Source organism: Equus caballus, chromosome 1 (assembly GCF_041296265.1).
Source record: "Equus caballus isolate H_3958 breed thoroughbred chromosome 1, TB-T2T, whole genome shotgun sequence".
NCBI lineage: Eukaryota > Metazoa > Chordata > Mammalia > Perissodactyla > Equidae > Equus > Equus caballus.
The window spans coordinates 193,592,563-193,601,498 of NC_091684.1; the positions used below are offsets into that span (position 1 = coordinate 193,592,563).

The 8,936-nt window shown below is 39.8% G+C and overlaps 1 long non-coding RNA gene across 3 annotated transcripts in view; it reads right to left on the reverse strand.

The window, feature by feature from the left end:
* Positions 1-8,641, reverse strand: part of LOC102149849 (uncharacterized) — a 254,015-nt gene extending 245,374 nt beyond the window's left edge. For 2 of the 3 annotated variants that reach the window (XR_011441128.1, XR_289044.4), the window contains exon 1: positions 8,472-8,623. This is a non-coding gene — a long non-coding RNA (uncharacterized lncRNA). Of the gene's footprint in view, positions 1-8,471 lie in introns of all 3 variants that reach the window. The other variant, XR_011441131.1, reaches the window with a different exon arrangement.
* Between the last annotated feature and the right edge of the window lie 295 nt (positions 8,642-8,936).

Here is an 8,936-nt window from a genome sequence, read left to right on the forward strand (position 1 = left end):
TCCACACTGGGGATCCAAACTGGCGAAACCTGGGCTACCAAAGCAGAATGTGCAAACTTAACTGCTGCACCATCAGGCTGGCCCCTGCAAAGCTTTTTTTAAAAATACAGATTTCTAGGGGCCAGCCCCGTGGCCAAGTGGTTAAGTTCGCATGCTCTGCTTCGGCTGCCCAGGGTTTTGTCAGTTCGAATCCTGGGGCACGGACATGCCACCACTCGTCAAGCCATGCTGAGGTGGTGCCCCACATGCCACAACTAGAAGGACCCACAACTAAAAACACACAACTATGTACTGGAGGGCTTTGGGAGAAAAAGGAAAAATAAAATCTTTAAAAAAAAAGGACAGATTTCTAGACCCCACTCAAACTTACTGTTTCAGAATCTTTAGGGGTGGAATCCTCATATCTTTTTAATTCCACAAATGATTCTGAAGCCTAGCCAGTATGGACAACCACTAATCTAGTCTATCTACAAAAGGACACACTCCAATTTCTGAACTGGTTTCTCCTACTCAAACTGCAGACATGGACTTTCAGCCTAGACTCCTACAAAGGAAACCAGGTAGGTTTCCCTACATTGGCCACCATTAAACTCTGTTTCTCCCAACAGAAAAACTAGTGAAATTTTTTTAAGTACTTTTATAGCATTGAAGGATTTTTCGTAATTCTACTGATAGAAATCATTAGTGGGAGGAGCATTGTAATCATAAACGTGATAAAACATACATATTGGTTTAATGCTCATTCAGTTATCATAAAACTAGTATAAGAACCAGAGTGGGCAGTAACGGCCTTCCAATGCAAATTTCTGTATTAAATGACACAAAACAGAGCCAAGCCACATTCCTACATCTTTTACATCTCCACCCCTTTACATCTGTACCTGGACAATCCCATGTTCTCATATTTTAGCAAGAGCAAAGAAAAAGCATCTTTTTAAAACTGACATCAAGACTCAGTTTCAAGTTTGTGATATAGGAAACCTCCAGCCGAGAGAACCTCGGACAATCCTGCCGGGCAGCCTGGTGAGACTGGCAGGGCACTTTTCAGCCAGTTACAATGTCACAAGCGTTCCTTTAAGTCTGAATGCACTCATCTGAAAACTGGCTCTAGGACAGCATGGTAAGCAAAGTTTAGGCCAATCTCTATACAGGATACTTTATATGTTACGTCAAAGGAAGAGAACAAGAGCAAGAGGCATTCCCCAGTCTTTACATCCCGAATAGTTATGGGCATCTTTGCATGTTTGCTGTTCTGTGTTATCACCTCCTAGAGGAAGACCCCTCTGAGGGCTCCTAATAAGAGGGAAAACTAGTGATCAACTGTCATCACTGGTGATCGGCCTGGGTGTAAAATCAGGAGACAGATCACCACAGAGCAACCAAGCCATAATCAGAGAATTTCCAGAGCTTGACCATGATCATCTCACTTTCAGTCCACTTCATGTGAGATTGAAGACTGATGAGGAGGTATTTGCAGTTCCGCTTACACTCTGGAAAAAAATTAAGCAAAGGACCTCATCAACAGGAGAGGGAGGAAGGGATAATAAATAAGTGGAGATAATATCTGACTATTAATGTTATCTTCATTCCAGCTCATTGAGGTATAATTGACAAAGTTGCTGCAAGTTGCAGGGCAGAGCACCAGAAAGAAGGGAGCTGCCCAGAGAAAAGACGCAGAAATCTGCAAAGGGTCCCCTAGAGTCTTTTGCCAAATAATAAGTTGTGCACACATACACATAGAATCCACGAAGCTGCACCAAAAACTACTACTGGAAAAAGAATAATGACCAGGCAGCTGTGAGCTGAACAGCCACTGGGGGTCACCCAAGTATGGGAGCCATTCTGGTTCCCATCTCTGGAGAGCAGAGACCTTACTGAAAATCCTGCAGCATTCCAAGCAGACCTCGAAAAACAACACTAGGGGAGCAGGCTAATCTAGCCCTAAAAGACTACTTTATACCACCTTAACAATACTTAAAAACAAGCTTCATACTCACCATGAACATGTGGAAACTGAAATTAAGAATACTACCATGTAGGGCTGGCCCCGTGGCCGAGTGGTTAAGTTCGCGCGCTCCGCTGCAGGCGGCCCAGTGTTTCGTTGGTTCGAATCCTGGGCGCGGACATGGCACTGCTCATCAAACCACGCTGAGGCAGCGTCCCACATGCCACAACTAGAAGGACCCACAACAAAGAATATACAACTATGTACTGGGGGGCTTTGGGGAGAAAAAGGAAAAAATAAAATCTTTAAAAAAAAAAAAAGAATACTACCATGTATAATTGCTTCAAAGAAAACCAAATACATAAGTATAAAGCTAACAAAATGTGTACTGAATCAGTATGCTGAAAATTACAAATGCTGATAAAAGAAATCAAAGAAGACCTAAGTAAGTAGGAGCCATACCGTATTCATGGACTGGAACAATAACTATAGTAAAGACGTCCATTCTCTCCCAATTGTTGGATAGTTTTAAAGCAATTCCTATAAAAATCCCAACGAAGGCTTTTTTTGTAGACGTAGACAAGCTTATTCTAAAATTTACACAGAAAGGCACAGGACCTAAAATAACTAAAAAAAATTGTTTTGAAAAAGAAGAATACAGTGGAAGGAATCACTCCACCCAACGTTAAGGCTTAGTGTGTTGAGTCCCCAAGACAACCCCCAGTTCAATGATTTGCCAGGAGGACTCACAGGACTTAGCATATAGTCATGTTCATGGCTAAGATTTATTACAGCATAAGGATATGAAGCCAAGCCAGCAAAGGAAAAAGGTGCATGGGGCAAAGTTTGGAGGAAGACAGGCACAAACTTCCAAGAGTCCTTTCTCACTAGAGGCACAGGACTTGCTTAATGCCTCCAGAGATGTGTTATAATGACACATGAGAAATGCTGTCTACCAGAGAACCTCATTAGAGACTCAGTGCCCAAAGTTTTTACTGGGGACTTGTCACACTCTGCCGACTGCATACCAAAATTCCAGATTCCCAAAAGGAAAGCAGGCATTCAGTATAAACCATCATTGTTTGCACAGTTCAGACACAGGGAGCCACTCTTATCAGTTAAGGTCGTGGGACCCTTCCTGAAATCCTAGCTCCCAGATGCTAGCCAAAGGCCAACCTTGGAAGCAGATCTTTGTAGAGACAGCAGTGATGGGTCTGCCATATTAACTCCTTTTTGCATACTATACAGCTGCATTGCTATATAGTGACACTAATCCTGACAGTGTGGTATTGGCAGAGGGATAGACACATATATAAATGGAACAGAACAAAGAACCCAGAAATGGACCCACACAAATATGCCCAACTGATTTTTGACAAAGGAACAAAAGCAATTCAGTAGAGGAAGGGTAGTTCTTTATTTCAACAAATGTTGCCGGAAAAATTGGACATATACACACAAAAAGATGAACCTTGACTTAAATCTCACATCTAATACAAAAATTAACTGAAAATGGATCTTGAAATTAAATGTACAACACTTATACTAAAATTTAAAACATAAAATTATAAAAATTTTAGAAAAAACATAGGAAAGAAGTCTTTGGGATGTAAAGCTAGGAAAAGAGTTCTTAGACTTGATACCAAAAGCAAAATTCATAATAAAAAATTGATAAATTGGGCTGCATCAAAATTAAAAGCATTTGGCCGGGTGATACAGTAGTTAAGTTCACACGCTCTGCTTCAGCAGCCCAGGGTTCACCAGTTCAGATTCTGGGTGTGACCTATGCACTACTTATCAAGCCATGTTGTGGCAGGTGTCCAACATATAAAATAGAGGTAGATGGGCACAGATGTTAGCTCAGGGCCAATGTCCCTCAGCAAAAAGAGGAGGATTGGTGGCAGATGTTAGCTCAGAACTAATCTTCCTCAAAAAAAAAAAATTAAAAACTTTTGCCCTGTGAAATACCCTGTTAAGAGGGAGAAAATATTTTCAAAGCACAAATCCAACAAAGGCTTGTATCTAGAACATATAAAGAACTCTCAAAAACAGTAACCAAACAATCTGATTGGAAAATGGGGAACAGGCATGAACAGACATTTTATTGAAGAGGATGTACAGAAGGCAAATAAGCACATGAAAAGATGTTCAATATCATGAGCCATTAGGAAAATGCAAATAAAAACACAATGAGATACTACTATACATCTATCAGACTGGCTAAAATAAAAAATAGTGATAACACCAAATGTCAGTGAGAATGTGGAGAAACCGAACCACTCATACATCACTTGTGGGATTGTAAAATGGCACAGCCACTCTGGAAAAAAGTATTACCACTTCTTAAAAAACTCCACATGCAGTTACCATATGACCCAGCAGTTGCACTCTTAACCATTCATTCCAGAGAAATGAAAACTATGTATACACAAAAGTATACACAAAAACAAACACACAACAAATAACTTTCATAGGAGCTATATTCATAATTACCAAAAATGTGGAAACAATTCAAATGTCCTTCAACAGATGAATGGTTAAACAAACTGTGGTATATCCATAATGCAGAATACTACTTAGCAATAAAAAGGTATGAACTATTGATACACACAACAACTCAGATAAATCTCAAGAGAAATATGCTGAGTGAAAAACCCACTGTGGCTGTAAAAGGATATCACAAGAGATTCTTAGGATGGAACTGTTGTGTATCTTGATTGTGTTGGTGGTCACACAGATCTGCACATGTGATAAAATTGCATGAAATGAAATGCACACACACATACACACATATACACACAAATGAGTGCATGTAAAACAGATGAAATCTGAGTAAGGTCACTGCCTTGTATCAATGTAAATTTCCTGGTTGTAATATTGTACCACAGTCATGCAGGATGCTACCATTGGGGGATACTAGGCAAAGGGTACACAAGATTTCTCTGCATTATTTCTTTCAAGTGTATGTGAAAGTAGAATTATCTCAAAATTGAACTCAAAAAAAAGCTTCAAAAGAATCAAGTTGATATGTAACTAAATCAAGACAACAAAATCTAGATTCACAATAACATAGCATCCCTTATGTAGAACAGACATTAAAAATTATTGGGCATACAGAGAAGCAGGAAAATATAACCTATAACCAAGAAAAAAATCAGTCAATAGAAACTGACCTGGAAATGACTGAGGTGATGAAATTAGCAGACAAAGATTTTATAAGAGCTATTATAAATATGATCAAAGATTTAAAGGGAAACATTAGTGTAATTAAGAAAAAATAGGACATCTCAACATAGAAAACTGTTAAATACAAAAAGAAACCAGAAAATATTCTACAACTGGAAAAATACTGTATATAAAATAAAAAATTTACTGAATAGACTTCATAGCAGACTAGACTCTGCTGAAAAGAAGACAAGCAAACTTGAAGACAGGGAATAGAAATGATCCCAAGCAAACAGAGAGGAAAATCAGCTGAAAAAAAATGAACATTGGGGCCAGCCCAGTGGCCAAGTGGTTAAGTTCATGCACTCCGCTTCAGCGGACTGGGGTTTGCCAGTTCAGATCCTGGGCACAGAGCATGCACACCGACTCATCAAGCCATGCTGTGGTGGCATCCCACATAGAAGAATCTGAATGACTTACAAATAGGATAAACAACTATGTGCTGGGGCTTTGGGGAGAAAAAAAAGAGGCAGATTGGCAAAAGATGTTATCTCAGGGCCAATCTTTCTCACCAAAACAATGAAGAGAGCCTCAGTGAACTATAAGATACTATTAAGTGGCTACCATATGTGTAATTGGGGAGGAGAAAGACATTGCCACAAAAAAAATACATTTTTTCAAGACAATAGGAGTTTTCTTTTTCCAAATTTGATGAAAAACATAAACCTATAGATCCAAGAGGCTCAATGAAGCAAAGCAGGATACAAGGGGAAAAGCACATCATAATCAAATTTCTGAAAACCAAAGATAAAGAGAAAATCTTCAGTGTATCCAGAAAAAAAAGATACATTACATTCAAGGTAAGAATTACCACTGGTGTCTCAAGAGAAAGAATGGAAGTCAGAAAACAATAGAATGGATAACATCTTAGTGCTGAAAGAAAGACTATCTAAAATTCTATAGCTAGCAAAAATAATGATCAAAAATGCACACAAAAATAAAGATATTTTCAGAAATACAAAAGCAGAGAGAATTCATCATTGACATATGTTCCAGTTATATATTATTTGGTAACAAACTATCCTCAAAATCTGTGGCTTGAAACATTTTATTGTATTTGACAATATTGTGAGTCAGAGATTTACGCAGGACGTGGCTGGGTGATCCTTCTTTCCCCTGTGGCATCAATTGAGTCCACTTGGTAGTGTTCACTGACATATCCGGCTTCACATACTTGGCTTTTCTCACATATCTAGCATGCTGGCAGAGATGGCTAGAAGACCAGGCTAGCAGGTAGTGTGGACCAAAGAGCCTACATGCGGCCTCACCCACATGGGGCCTCAGGATAGTCAGACATCTTACCCAGTGGCTTCAAGAGCAAGAGTTCTACGAAATAAGATAGAATCTACAAGGTCTTTTATGACCTAGACCCAGAAGTCACAAAGCATTACTTCTGCCATACCCTATTAGTTGAAGCAATCACAAGCTCACGCATTTCAAGGGGAAAGAACACAGATGTCTATACGGGAAGAATGTCAAAGAATTTGTGGAAATGATTTTAAATTGCCACAGTCTGCCCTCTAGCAAAAAATTATAACATTCCTCATTGATGCAATACATAGTCACCCCTTCCCAAGACTCCTCAAAGTCTCTCCCCATTATTGCATCAAGCTCAGGTTCAAAGTTCAGGGTCTTATGATCTAAATCAGGTTCAGGTACGGATGAGGCTCCATGCACTTTCTTGGGTTTAGATCTTGATCTGAAAATCTGGAAACTCAAGAGATAAGTTATCTGCCTCACATATACCCAAAATACAGTGGTGTGACAGACATGGAACCACTGCAATAAATAAATCTCCATTTAATAAAGTAGAAAAAAGGAAGGCACTAATCCATTGAAATTTTAACACCCAGCTGGGCATATGTTACCAGTTCACGATCAGGGCCAAGCCTGCTCCCTGGGAATGATTTCCCACGATATTTGGCCCTTCCCTCTGAGATCTTGGTTTTGCCCTCTAAGTCATTCTTCCTTTTCCATAGAACTAACCCATTCCTGCAGCACAGTAGCCTACTCAACCTGCTTCCTGCCCATAGAAGTTTAAGGGCCCAAACGTCTCTTTTCATTTTGTGCAGTCTCTGGTTTTCTTTTTTTTTTCAGGGAAAGCTGATATAATTATTACAAAAACTTTGTGGATTTTCTGTTTATCAATTTATAATCTATTCCATTGGATAAAAGCCACATCCACAAATGTCTTCTAGATAATCCCTTTTCTGCGTTGGGCTTCCTGTGAGGCTGCTGTAGGACAATACCCTTAAGTCTTAGAAGCCTTACTGTTTAAGAGAGAGAGTCTGTATCACAAGCCAGTAAGAAATTTACAAGGCCTTTGATTTGTTTCTGAACTTTTTCCTTTTTCTTTTGTCTTCTCCCCAAAGCACCCCCCACCCCCAGTACATAGTTGTATATTCTAGTTGTGGGTCCTTCTGGTTGTGCTGTATGGAATGCCGCCTTAGCATGGCCTGATGAGCGGTGCCATGTCCACGCCCAGGATCCCAACTGGCGAAACCCCGGGCCACCAACACAGAGCATGTGAACTTAACCACTCAGCCACCGGGCCGCCCCTGTTTCTGAACTAACAAGAGGTTTTACAACCACACCCTCGGCTTATTCTCTAACTTGAGTCCATGCTTTGCTAACAGGGCCGTGGATTCAATCTTGTCCTGGGGCTCTCTCTTACTTCTAGGATCTTCAGCTGTGAGAAACTAAGGATGAGAAATAGTTTCATTTTCAGATCTTGTTCCTACAGAGTTCCTCTAAATTCTGTTTGAAAATTAAATAATCCTTCTTAAGTATAGCTTTGTCTATCCATATTTCATGATACATAATTTTAAAACAAATAAACCAAAAACAGTTGACACCTTCAACATTCTACCTGGAAATCTCCTAAGCCAGATCCAGCAGTTCATTAAATGCATTTTATAATTATCCATGTTACCACATTTGCTAAACCACCTGTCATGACGTAACAAGACCCTCCTTCCTCTAGCTTCCAATAACATTTTCCTTACTTTCCTTTTCCTCATTGACACGCTCCTCAATGCCTAACAGTCTTCTTGAAGCCCTTTCAACTTCTGCCTGACATCTTGTCCCAAAGCCAATGCCACATATTTTAGGTTTTTGTTACAATAGCACCTCATATTTTGCTCCACTCATCTAATGTTGTATAACTACTTTAAAAAAGAGTTGCTTAAAAAAATTATTTTATTATATCTCATATTAAGAGAACCAGGAATTTGGGCAAGTTTCAGCTAGGTGATCTTTCTATTCCTTGTGGCATCAAGGGAAGTCACTCAGTGGTATTTACCTGGTGAATGAGAGGTTTGGAGGGTTCAAGACAATTCACTCACATATCTGGTACCATGCAGGGATGACTAGACCATGGGCTCAGCTGGCTCTGTTCACCAGAATGGGGCCTCTCCAGCATGGCAATCTTCTCACATGGTGGCTCAGGGTTCTAAGAGCAAGTGTTCAAGTGAGCAAGGCAGAAACTTCATGGTCTTTTATGACCTAGCCTCATAAGTCACAGAGTTTCATTTCGAGTATCCTATATAAGTCAAAGAAATCACTAGCCTACCCAGATTCAACAGGAGTGGAGAGAGACCCAATGTCTCAGGGGGGAAAGTGTCAAAGAACGTGCAGCCATTTTTAAAAACCAACATAGCAGATATACACTGCAGAAAGTGTTAAAGTTCTTCAGGCTGACATGAAATGATACCAGATGGAAACAGATCTATGCAAAAGGATGAAGAGCACCACAGATGGCAAACAT